The sequence below is a fragment of the Lolium rigidum genome, chromosome 1 (assembly GCF_022539505.1).
Source record: "Lolium rigidum isolate FL_2022 chromosome 1, APGP_CSIRO_Lrig_0.1, whole genome shotgun sequence".
NCBI lineage: Eukaryota > Viridiplantae > Streptophyta > Magnoliopsida > Poales > Poaceae > Lolium > Lolium rigidum.
Window position 1 is genome coordinate 151530170 of NC_061508.1, and position 14214 is coordinate 151544383.

Below are 14214 nucleotides of genomic sequence, written 5' to 3' on the forward strand. Positions count from 1 at the left end.
TCAATTATAAAACAAAAGAGCCACCTAATGCTAAGTCCTATAATTAAACCCATGTGTGGTTAACAACCATTTAACTTTGTAAGCAAGATCAACCATGATGGAAACCATACCTACTTAGATACTTTCAAAGATAATGATAGTATTACCCTTAAAAGGGGGCTATAATAGAAATTACAAAACCCTAATAAGTTGGGCTCACATAAAATCATATGTAAGTCATCCACTCCTCAAATAGAAACCAAATCTTATTAACAACCTCTAAAATACTATGAGTTGAAATTATCAACTCTATTAATTCCAAATAGATTTGACTCATATAGCAAAATAAATTAAAATGAGAATACAAACTCATGTTTAATTGCTATTTTGAAGAAGCTCACATATATGAACTTTAATCAAATATAAAATACTTTCTTCAATTGGGAGAGTGGTGTAATAGTCATTGCACTAGATATTCAGTAAATTAACATAATTGAGACACCTGCAAAAATAACAGAATTCAAATATGAATTCAAATGGGCAAATACAAAAAAACAGAAAATTAAAAGCAGAAAAAGAAAAAGGGAGAAAAACATTACCTGGACCTTACCAGCCGACACAGCCCAGCAGTAGCCCAGCAGTCGAGCCCAGCAACGCAGCCCAGCAGCAGCCTGGCCCAACCTACCATACCCCTTCGCCAAAATAACAGAGGGAGGAGTCATCCTCATCCTCTTCGTGCGCATGGAGGACAGACACGACGGCGTGCTCCTCTTCCCCTCTCGCCGGCGACCTCTCCTTGATCGACGGTGTGACGAGGCACGCATCCCTCACCGTATAAAAGCTCCCCGACGAACCCTAGTCTCCGATTTCTTCCTCTTCGCCCAAATTTCATCCCAGATGAAACCCTAGCGCGACCAGCTGCCGGCCATCGCCGTCGATGGAGACATCCCCAGGCCAAGCCGTGACCACCCACGTGACCGCCATGCTCGACATCATCACCAGGTAGGAGGAATCAAGCCAACGCGCCCATAGTCGACCCCACCTGGTCGTCTTCCCCGCCGACGGGAGCGACCAATTCCAGCGATGCCGCCCGCCATAGACCTCACCAACGAGCTCTACACGTTCCTGGTGAGCTCCTCAATCTCCCAGTAAGCTCGCTTTGCTCGATCTTGCCCCGTAGCTTCGCCGCGTCGTTCGCCTGCAAGCTCCGCCACTTCGCCTCGCCGCCGGCCACTTTCCGATGACCAATAGAGAGCGGCGCCGCCATCATTAGGTTCCCCAGCATGCCGCGGTTTGATTAGGTGTAGTCGCCCGTCCCGGGAGCAGCCTAGCTCCGGCGCCGTCGCCGTTTGACCGCCGGCCAGAAGCTCCCTGGCCACCTCATCTATTTTGACTCGTCAATGCCCGCGTGGCAGCCAACCTGGCCACTGGCCCACCAGTTAGTGTCCCTGCGAGTAGACAGCCCGGGTAGGTTTAGCATTTCCTGTGTTTTAATTCAAAATTCACTAATTACTGAAACTTTGAAATAATTTAGAAAATCCAATTTAAGTCAGAAAAATATAAATAAGATATTAAAATTCTTAGAAAAGAAAACTCTATCTAATAAAAATATAAAATGAAATTTTTATTTTTAATAAAAATTCAATTATTTAATACTTGTTATTTAAGCCTTTAATTTTAATTCTAAATACAATTAAAATTCAAAAATTAAGAAATCATTTATAAATTCAATAAAACCAATAAGCAAATAAAGAAAACATAAAAACTAATTTTCTTTATTTGCAATCCTATCAAATCTTTATTAGGTAAATTTAAACCTTAATTAATAATTACCTTAATTATTAATAGTTTAAAAATAATAAAATGCCAAATTCAATATTATTTTTATTCCTAAGTTATTAATAACTTCAAATTTAAAATGAAGTTATTAATTAATCATAGGACTATGTGGTAAATAACAAACCCTAATTCCATAGTAAATGATATTACAGCTCATCATTTCATGTGAAATCCTAAAACCCTCAATTAATTAGGAACCCTAGTTCCATTATTACATGTGAACCCTAATTTGCTTCTAACCTAAACCCAAGGTTGGAACAGGTGATCATGGTACTTTAATTCAAATCATAGAGCCACCATTAGCAACTAAAAGACATACCTATGTCCACATAAAATGTAGAACCCTATCACTAGCAATTTAGTATTCCATGTATGCATATCACTAAACCTAGTTGATCAAGTAGGATCAACCAAATCTAAACCCTAGATTACACTACCAAAACCATCATCTTTAAGTAACCATCCTTAGTTAGTATCACACCACTATGTTGAACTCTAATAGCATTTATGCCCTATATTTACCATTACATTCCATACTCCACTAAAACCTACTAGTGTGAGATAATTATGAACTATCCTATTTAGGAACCAAACATTCTTTACTTAGTGAATCCAAAGGTAAACCTTAGGCAACCACAACTTTAATTGTAATACTTCTTACTACTTAAGAAGTATGTTCTTCAAAAGTTATTCTTTTGAAGTAAACAGAGAATCATCATCAACCCTGCTTAATAGGACCTATAAACAATAGCTACCTATTACCACTAAAATATATCACCATGATAGCAACCATTAATTGCTTAAGATACTTAGGCTTCACTAAATCCATACAAGCCCTAGTTATTAATGAATCCAACCCTGTTTGGATCCATATCATACTTACCCCAGAAACTAAATAAAACCATAGACAACCATAGAACCCCACCAACCTAATTATCATACTTGTTCTTTATCAAGGAACATGTTCTTCAAAAGTTATTCTTTTAAAGTATATGATAATCAATCATTAACCATGCAATATAGTATTAAAATTGACAACTGCTCTTTATTTATTATACAACTACAACTCCTTGATGTGTATGATTGTTACTATACATGTTATCACTTGCTCATGATTCTAATACAACAAGAACCTAATAAGAACCTTGTTTGTGAATCACTCTAAAAGTGCAACACACCCTGAACTGATCACTACTACTCACTAATCCTAAATCATCGGGGTTAGGTCACGTTTAGAACGATTGCATCTCATACTTATGCATTATTGCATCCTTGGCAATCTTTTAAACATCGTCCTTACCGGACGATGATGCTATTTCAGAATTTGGAGTTATTACGCACCGAAGACCTTGTCTGCATAATCTTGCAGCCAAGAAAGGCAAGTTCATCACTTGCTCATGTCATTTGTGTATTTCTATCAAATTACTTGCAAAGTACTATGGTTATCACTATTGCATAAAAATCAAAACCACTACTTTCATAACTATGAATATGACTATGTGGTGGGCGATGGAACCATGGATTGTGTTGATATGGTGGAGGTTTTATTGCACGGGTTTATATCCATCTAGGATTAAACAACCAATGTCGCCAGTGATTCTTGTGCCGTAATAACCGTGTTAACCATAAGATCCGGAGTGGGACGGAGTAGTCAAAAGTGTTTCCACCTCTCGTTCATCAACGGATGCGCTTACCGTAGCGAGTTGTGTCTTGCGGAGCAACTTGAGGGTGGGGAGCCCCTTCTAATTCCCCACGGTATAGCTGTTGCTTACCATAGCGGTTGTTGCTTGCGGAACAACTTGAGGGTGGGGATCCCCTTCTAATTCCCCACGGTAATGTGGTCTATGATGGGTTGCGGCTACCGGCGAAGGAGTTTGGTTAACGAGTCCCAAACCGTTGTCGTGGTCGGGGTCCACCACTGAAATTACGAGAATAATGGGACCGACGAGGACCCAGGGTCGGGGTATGCAACAAAGGGTGGGTGTTCGAGGTAGCGGAGGAACATGATTGGCTAGACCTTATACCGGGCCTCACACCATAGGAAGTGTGGACGGGAAGATCACCCGGTTGGCACCAAGGTTAAGATCTCTTATGGGTAAAGCAACACACCTCTGCAGAGTGTAAAGAACCGTGACCTGTCACTCCCAGTTCCGGGATATGGAACTGCGAACGCGGCCGAGAAAGGAGCTCCATGAAGTTCTAGTAAACCGGTGAAGGCTGACGGACATAGTTCTTTTGAATAAAAGCAACCTCTTGAAGAAATGATTATGAAAACCTGCATTGGTATTAGACTTTACGGTCTAATGCCGTAGCTAGTGCATTAAACACCTCTTTCCTATAATGAACTTGTTGAGTACGCTCGTACTCATCCCACTCTTAAATCCCCTGCTTAGATATGGAGTCATCGAAGGAGGATCTACAGTGCAACTCGAAGGCCGAGGAGTCAACAACTACTTCAAGGGACAGGAACCTGTCATAAGAGTCAGATACCACATCCAACAAGGAGAAACCTAGATTAGCAATAGAAAGGAACTAGCTTCCTAAACCCAGCTCCTATTTAGCTAGAGTCTATTCCTAGCCTCTGTAGTTAGTGAAATACTCTACAAATAGAGTTCGTGATAAGACTAGACTACGAGTCGTTCTTCCGGAGTTTATTTGCGGTTTTACCTCATTGTAAAGTAGGAGGCTGTGATGATCTTATGTAAAGAGTCCGTATATAATTCTATAGACATGCCTTGGACCCGCATATGTTTCTGTTGTACCACTCTGAGCGATATAATACTAGTGGAACGGTGTTTCATTGGTGTTATATCAGACTTGCATACTACACCATGCAGTGGTATGCCGGGTCACCACATAGGGTTTCTTCTTTAGTGTTTACAAAACAACTCTTCTTAATGAAATAGGGATTAGGGTGTCTATTTAGTTCTTTGGAGAAATAATTTCCTCTCATTGAATCTTCTTAAGATTTAATCTCCTCAATTCATAAAGGTGAGATCATGTTGACCAAGGTCAATACTCCCCATTTATCATTTGAGAAAAAATGATTTAAATGAGATTCATCATCTCATGTAATTTAAATACTACTTTGATTTAAGATCCTCAAGTGAGCAAGTATGAGACCATGCAACAAGGGTCATCACATTGCTTCATACTACTTGGGAAGATGATTTAAACGAGGTACTACACCTCATAGATTTAAAAGCCTAAATTTGAAAATGATGTAAATGGGCTAGTATTGACTACATAGCCAATTTTTATTCTAGCCCATGATCATATGAAGCAACTATGTCATATTTTTACATAAAAAATTAGAGTATTTGCAAATTGTATTATGAGAGTTGGAATCAACTCAAAAGCACTTATGGTTGATTTTTAATAATTGTTTGAATTTTGAAAAGTTACTGTCTTGTTATTTTTACTATTCAAATTCTACAGTCGATCTTGATGTGAATCCAGTGGGCTTGGATAGAGCATTTCATAACCTTTCCAACAATATAAAGTTCACCAAATTTGGTTGAGCAGATTTGAAGTTATTTGATTTTGAGAAAAGCATCTGTAAAGAATTTGTGTCAAGAAAAATAAATCCGATTTGCATTTAACGGGCCACGCGGGAAAAATAAACGGGCCAGAGGGAGAGAGGGAGTTGGGCAAGCCCAGCTATGCCCACGGTGCACGCGGGCCAACTGCCAACGGGGCCCACCTGTCAGCCTCACTTAATTCACCAAAACGGTACGCAGCGCGTGAGCCGTCGGATTATAAGTGAGATCGACGGACGAGGTTCATCCCCTTCCTCGACACAGTTCGCCGGGGACGAAACCCTACCGGCGGCAGAGGGGGTCGTCGGCGGCGTACCTGGGCTCAGGCAGGACTCGGAGAGACGGGCGAACGAACGAGGAGACGACGGCGAGTCGAATGGTGGTCGAGGGAGGTGCGGAGGTAGTTGATTTCGACGACGCCTTCTGCTACTGGCTCCGGCGGTCTCCGGCGAAATTGGCTTGATTCCGGCGACAATGTGGGCTAGCTAGTGTTCGAGGAGAGCAAGGGAGAAGAGGAGAGCAAGGTTGTGTGAGGAATTCATCGCGGGAGGGCCTCCTTTTATAGATGGCGAGGAGTGCCGATGGGGTGCGGCGAGGTCGAGGAAGGAGACGACGCTACGGGCGTGGAAGGGGCAGGGCGACGTCATAGGACTGTTGGCGACGTCGAGGCAGTCCTTTGGAGCGTCCTGGCGCAGCGAGGAGTGGTCTGAATCAACGGCGTCGTGAGTGTGTACTGAGGTACAGTGGCGGCGGTCGTCGTCGAGGGCGTCATCTACAGCTCGTCCGCGGTCAATTGGAGATGTCTGGGAGCTAGCTGACGTCGAGGAGAGGCAGCAGGTGCAAGGAGGGGTCGAGGAGAGGACGGACGTGACGGGGGCGAGTGATGCTCTGTCGTGTCCAGGGCGCTCGCCGTGCGCGCCTACGGCGTGGCATGGCGTGTCTGGGCGCGCGTGTTCTGAGCGTTGTCGGCTTCCTCTTGGCTCGAGACTTTGTCTAGCGTCATCAGCAGGGAAAAGTGAGTCTCCAGGACATGGTGAGGTGGGCTGGAGAGGACCAGGGGCAGGTGTGACAAGGTGGTGACCATGGTGGCCGGCATGGTCTGCTTTTGAATATTTTGGGTGCAATGTGGTGTGTCTCTGGGCCTGGCATTGCTGTGTGAGGTGAGGCTGAGAGTTTTGACAAGGTGAGCAAAGCTAGAGAGAGCTAGTGCTTGTACACTTGATTATTGCCAAAGTTTATGTGACATAAGCCATGACAAGTGTGTCCTTGTACTAGGGTGAGCATGACTCTACTAAGTGAGGTCATTTGGAAGTACAAACCACTGTGGATGAGCACAAGAGAGAGAGAGAGAGAGAGAGAGAGAGAGAGAGAGAGAGAGAGAGAGAGAGGAGGTGGTACATAGTTGGTGGAGTGGTTGTACCCTAATTCTATTCTATGTGCTCCACATATATGACAAGTAAAGGTCTCAAGTGTGTTGAATTTTGACCAAACTTCTGCATACGTGTGATCTAAATAAGGTTTGGCACTCATCGGTGGTCTTGGTTTGGGTTTTGGATAGGGTTTGTGAAAATTCCAAATATTTGGGTAATCTAGAATCTATTTCAAAGTGGCATCTTGGCATGCTTATATTGGAAGTTTGACTTTGAACCAGCAAGGTTGACTTTGACCAAGTTGTTCACTTTCATGAGGTCTTGGATGAGCTGCAAAGAGTTGAGGTTGCTTAGTTTAGAAATCTCTTAGTAAAGAGGCTCAAAGTGGGTATGTTGTTAAAAATGGCAGATTTGACCATTATCATATGTGAGCTAAATTTGACTTCTCATTTGACTTGATTTGAGTTTCTTTGATTCAAAAAGTGTTATTAAGTGTTTAGTAACATTCTACAACTAATGGTCCAAGCCAAAATGGTCTATGTTAAAGATTTGCGAAATTGGCCATAAGCACATATGTGCATTTTATGTTTTTATTTTCTTTTCCTTTTCATTGACCAAAGGTTTTTGTTTTGAGTTCATGGAGTGTTAGATTAAGTTTAGTAAGGGTTTCAAACCATTTGGGCCAAGTATAATGGCATAGGTCAAGATTTGGTATTATGGCTATGTGCCACATATGCCTCTATGCATATTCTTATTTTCTTTTTATTTCACTTTGGATTTAGTTGGTAAATGATAGGTTGGGTTTGTTGAGGTTTTGCAAACCATCTAAACAATTAGAACATGGCATAGTTGATTATTTGCAAAAAAATATCCATAGGCTTACATAGGCCTTTTCTTTTTAATTTAATTTCTTTTTATTTTTTTTATCTTGGATGGTGAAAAGGATAGGGTTGAGGGTTTAAGATCATTTCAAAATACTTCAACAAACAATCATGGCAATATCACAACATATGAGCATGATCACTATGTATCAAACTTAATTTAATAAAAGTTTTTGTTGGTTCCAAATTTTGGAAATAGGGAAATTCATTTTCTTTGTTTTGAAATTTTTGGGATGTTACAATTCTTAACCTCAACATATTCATCCGATGTTTGCACATATGTTTATCGTTGTTGTCTCGCTTTGCTCTAGGTGTGGCAAGCTTTGGAATGGTACAAATCTAACGATGGAGAAAAGACCTTTGCCTTCCCTCACTGTTGGAAGGAACTCCAAGGCACCCCCAAGTTCTAGGAGGGGTACGAGGGGTACATGGTGACATAGGCATCCCCAATGGGCCTGCCGAAGATGGTACCCGGGGTTTACTGAAGGCCCACAAGTCGAAGAATATGAAGTTCGGAATCCCAGTTAGTATTAAGGAAAGTTAGAGTTGTATTAGGAAATATAGAGACTTGTAATTTTACGGGACGGGTTAGAAACCCTCCCGGACTCTGTAACTTGTGTATTACGAATCCCTCGGCTCGGCCTCCTATATAAGGGGGAGTCGAGGGACAAAGAGAGGATCGAATCCATTGTCAACATAACCCTAGTTTTATAATCGTCGAGTACTTTTCGGCTGAAACCTTCGAGATCTACTTGCCCTCTACTTCCAACGAAACCCTAGTCTACAATACGTAGGTGATACGTCTCCAACGTATCGATAATTTCTTATGTTCCATGCCATATTATTGATGATACCTACATGTTTTATGCACACTTTATGTCATATTCGTGCATTTTCTGGAACTAACCTATTAACAAGATGCCGAAGAGCCGATTCGTTGTATCTTGCTGTTTTTGGTTTCGAAATCCTAGTAACGAAATATTCTCGAATTGGACGAAATCAAGACCCAGGGTCCTATTTTGCCACGAAGCTTCCGGAAGACCGAAGAGGAGTCGAAGTGGGGCCACGAGGGGCCGCCACCATAGGGCGGCGCGACCCAGGTCTTGGCCGCTCCGACCTGTAGTGTGGGGCCCTCGTGTGGCCCCCCACGTTGCCCTTCCGCCTACTTAAAGCCTCCATCGCGAAACCCCTGATGAGAAAAACCACGATACGGAAAACCTTACTGAGACGCCGCCGCTGCCAATCTCATCTCGGGGGATTCTGGAGATCTCCTCCGGCACCCTGCCGGAGAGGGGATTCATCTCCCGGAGGACTCTACACCGCCATGGTCGCCTCCGGAGTGATGAGTGAGTAGTTCACCCCTGGACTATGGGTCCATAGCAGTAGCTAGATGGTTGTCTTCTCCTCATTGTGCTTCATTGTTGGATCTTGTGAGCTGCCTAACATGATCAAGATCATCTATCTGTAATGCTATATGTTGTGTTTGTCGGGATCCGATGGATAGAGAATACCATGTTATGTTAATTATCATGTTATTACCTATGTGTTGTTTATGATCTTGCATGCTCTCCGTTATTAGTAGAGGCTCTGGCCAAGTTGATGCTAGTAACTCCAAGAGGGAGTATTTATGCTCGATAGTGGGTTCATGCCCGCATTGACACTCGGGGAGTGACGAAAACCCCTAAGGTTGTGCTCGTGTGTTGTTGCCACTAGGGATAAAACATTGATGCTATGTCCGAGGATGTAGTTATTGATTACATTACGCACCATACTTAATGCAATTGTCTGTTGTTAGCAACTTAATACTGGAAGGGGTTCAGATGATAACCTGAAGGTGGACTTTTTAGGCATAGATGCAGTTGGATGGCGGTCTATGTACTTTGTCGTAATGCCCAATTAAATCTCACTGTACTTATCATGACATGTATGTGCATTGTTATGCCCTCTCTATTTGTCAATTGCCCGACCGTAATTTGTTCACCCAACATGCTTTTATCTTATGGGAGAGACACCTCTAGTGAACTGTGGACCCCGGTCCATTCTTTTATACCTGAAATACAAATCTGCTGCAATACTTGTTCTTTACTCGTTTTCTTGCAAACAATCATCTTCCACACAATACGGTTAACCCTTTGTTACAGCAAGCCGGTGAGATTGACAACCTCACTGTTTCGTTGGGGCAAAGTACTTTGGTTGTGTTGTGCAGGTTCCACGTTGGCGCCGGAATCTCTGGTGTTGCGCCGCACTACATCCCGCCGCCATCAACCTTGAACGTGCTTCTTGACTCCTACTGGTTCGATTAAACCTTGGTTTCTAACTGAGAGAAACTTGCCGCTGTGCGCATCACACCTTCCTCTTGGGGTTCCCAACGGACGTGTCAATTACACGCATCAAGCAAATTTCTGGCGCCGTTGCCGGGAGATCAAGACACGCTGCAAGGGGAGTCTCCACTTCTCAATCTCTCTACTTTGTTTTTGTCTTGCTTTATTTTATTTACTACTTTGTTTGCTGCATTATATCAAAACACAAAAAAATTAGTTGCTAACTTTACTTTATTTACTGTCTTGTTTGCTATATCAAAAACACAAAAAAAAATAGTTTACTTGCATTTACTTTATCTAGTTTGCTTTATTTACTACTGCTAAAATGGCTACCCCTGAAAATACTAAGTTGTGTGACTTCACTAGCACAAATAATAATGATTTCCTATGCACACCTATTGCTCCACTCGCTACTACAAGCAGAATTCTTTGAAATTAAACCTCGCTTTATCGAATCTTGTTATGCGAGAGCAATTTTCTGGTGTTAGTTCTGATGATGCTGCTGCCCATCTCAATAATTTTGTTGAATTGTGTGAAATGCAAAAGTATAAAGATGTAGATGGTGACATTATAAAATTAAAATTGTTTCCTTTCTCATTAAGAGGAAGAGCTAAAGATTGGTTGCTATCTCTGCCTAAGAATAGTATTGATTCATGGACTAAATGCAAGGATGCTTTTATTGGTAGATATTATCCCCCTGCTAAAATTATATCTTTGAGGAGTAGCATAATGAATTTTAAACAATTGGATAATGAACATGTTGCTCAAGCTTGGGAAAGAATGAAATCTTTGGTTAAAAACTGCCCAACCCATGGACTGACTACTTGGATGATCATCCAAACCTTCTATGCAGGACTAAATTTTTCTTCGCGGAATTTATTGGATTCAGCTGCTGGAGGTACCTTTATGTCCATCACTCTTGGTGAAGCAACAAAGCTTCTTGATAATATGATGGTTAATTACTCCGAATGGCACACGGAAAGAGCTCCACAAGGTAAGAAGGTAAATTCTCGTTGAAGAATCCTCTTCCTTGAATGATAAGGTTGATGCTATTATGTCTATGCTTGTGAATGATAGGACTAATGTTGATCCTAATAATGTTCCGTTAGCTTCATTGGTTGCCCAAGAAAAACATGTTGATGTAAACTTCATTAAAAATGGTAATTTCAACAACAATGCTTATCGGAACAATTCTAGTAATAACTATAGGCCATATCCTTATAATAATGGTAACGGTTATGCTAATTCTTATGGGAATTCTTACAACAATAATAGGAATACACCCCCTGGACTTGAAGCTATGCTTAAAGAATTTATTAGTACACAAACTGCCTTTAACAAATCTGTTGAGGAAAAGCTCAATAAAATTGATATTCTTGCTTCTAAGGTTGATAGTCTTGCTTCTGATGTTGATCTTTTGAAATCGAAAGTTATGCCTAATAGGGATATTGAAAATAAAATTGTTACTACAGCAAATGCCATCCAAGTTAGAATTAATGAGAATATAAGATTAATGGCTGAACTGCGTGCTAGGTGGGATAGAGAAGAAAATGAAAAACTAGCTAAAGAGAAAAATGTAGCTAAAGTTTGGACTATTACCACCACTAGCAATGCTAATGATTCACATGTTGCTGCACCTCCTAATATTAATGGTAAAATAATTGGTGTTGGCAATGTTTCTACTCCTAGTGCAAAGCGCGCAAAATTACCTGAAACTGCTAAAACTGCTGAAACTGCCTGTGATAAAACTGCTGAAATTTTTTCCAACCTTGGGGATGATAATCCCATTGCTTTAGATTGTAATGATTTATATTTTGATGATTGCCACATTTCTGAAGTTATAAAGTTCTTACAAAAACTTACTAAGAGTCCCAATGCTAGTGCTATAAATTTGGCTTTCACAAAACATATTACAAATGCTCTCATAAAAGCTAGAGAAGAGAAACTAAAACTTGAAACTTCTATTCCTAGAAAGCTAGAGGATGGTTGGGAGCCCATCATTAAAATGAGGGTCAAAGATTTTGATTGTAATACTTTATGTGATCTTGGTGCAAGTATTTCTGTTATGCCTAAAAAAGTTTATGATATGCTTGACTTGCCACCATTGAAAAATTGTTATTTGGATGTTAATCTCGTTGATAATGCTAAAAAGAAACCTTTGGGGAAAGTTGATAATGTTCATATTATGGTTAACAATAACCTTGTCCCCGTTGATTTTGTTGTCTTGGATATTGAATGCAATGCATCTTGCCCCATTATATTGGGAAGACCTTTTCTTCGAACCGTTGGTGCTACTATTGATACGAAGGAAGGTAATATTAAATATCAATTTCCTCTCAAGAAAGGTATGGAACACTTCCCTAGAAAGAGAATGAAGTTACCTTATGATTCTATTATTAGAACAAATTATGATGTTGATGCTTCATCTCTTGATAATACTTGATATACACTTTCGCGCCTAGCTGAAAGGCGTTAAAGAAAAGCGCTTATGGGAGACAACCCATGTTTTTACTACAGTATTTTTGTTTTATATTTGAGTCTTGGAAGTTGTTTACTACTGTAGCAACCTCTCCTTATCTTAGTTTTATGTTTTGTTGTGCCAAGTAAAGTCTTTGATAGTAAAGTAAACACTAGATTTGGATTACTGCGCAGAAACAGATTTCTTTGCTGTCACGAATCTCGGTCTAATTCTCTGTAGGTAACTCAGAAAATTAAGCCAATTTACGTGAGTGATCCTCAGATATGTACGCAACTTTCATTCAATTTGGGCATTTTCATTTGAGCAAGTCTGGTGCCCTAATAAAATCCATCTTTACGGACTGTTCTGTTTTGACAGATTCTGCCTTTTATTTTGCATTGCTCTTTTGCTATGTTGGATGAATTTCTTTGATCCATTAATGTCCAGTAGCTTTATGCAATGTCCAGAAGTATTAAGAATGATTATGTCACCTCTGAACATGTGAATTTTTATTGTGCACTAACCCTCTAATGAGTTGTTTCGAGTTTGGTGTGGAGGAAGTTTTCAAGGATCAAGAGAGGAGTATGATGCAATATGATCAAGGAGAGTGAAAGATCTAAGCTTGGGGATGCCCCGGTGGTTCACCCCTGCATATTCTAAGAAGACTCAAGCGTCTAAGCTTGGGGATGCCCAAGGCATCCCCTTCTTCATCGACAACATTATCAGGTTCCTCCCCCGAAACTATATTTTTATTCCGTCACATCTTATGCACTTTGCTTGGAGCGTCGGTTTGTTTTTGTTTTTTGTTTTGTTTGAATAAAATGGATCCTAGCATTCACTTTATGGGAGAGAGACACGCTCCGCTGTAGCATATGGACAAGTATGTTCTTAGGCTCTACTCATAGTATTCATGGCGAAGTTTCTTCTTCGTTAAATTGTTATATGGTTGGAATTGGAAAATACTACATGTAGTAACTCTAAAAATGTCTTGGATAATTTGATACTTGGCAATTGTTGTGCTCATGTTTAAGCTCTTGCATCATATACTTTGCACCCATTAATGAAGAAACACTTAGAGCTTGCTAATTTGGTTTGCATATTTGGTTTCTCTAGAGTCTAGATAATATCTAGTATTGAGTTTTGAACAACAAGGAAGACGGTGTAGAGTCTTATAATGTTTACAATATGTATTTTATGTGAGTTTTGTTGTACCGTTCATCCTTGTGTTTGTTTCAAATAACCTTGCTAGCCTAAACCTTGTATCGAGAGGGAATACTTCTCATGCATCCAAAATACTTGAGCCAACCACTATGCCATTTGTGTCCACCATACCTACCTACTACATGGTATTTATCCACCATTCCAAAGTAAATTGCTTGAGTGCTACCTTTAAAATTCCATCATTCACCTTTGCAATATATAGCTCATGGGACAAATAGCTTAAAAACTATTGTGGTATTGAATATGTACTTATGCACTTTATCTCTTATTAAGTTGCTTGTTGTGCGATAACCATGTTTTACGGGGACGCCATCAACTATTCTTTGTTGAATATCATGTGAGTTGCTATGCATGTCCGTCTTGTCTGAAGTAAGAGAGATCTACCACCTTAATGGTTGGAGCATACATATTGTTAGAGAAGAACATTGGGCCGCTAACCAAAGCCATGATTCATGGTGGAAGTTTCGGTTTTGGACATATATCCTCAATCTCATATGAGAATAATAATTGTTGCCACATGCTTATGCATTAAAGAGGAGTTCATTATCTGTTGTCCATGTTGTCCCGGCATGGATGTCTAAGTTGAGAATAATCAAAAGCGAGAAA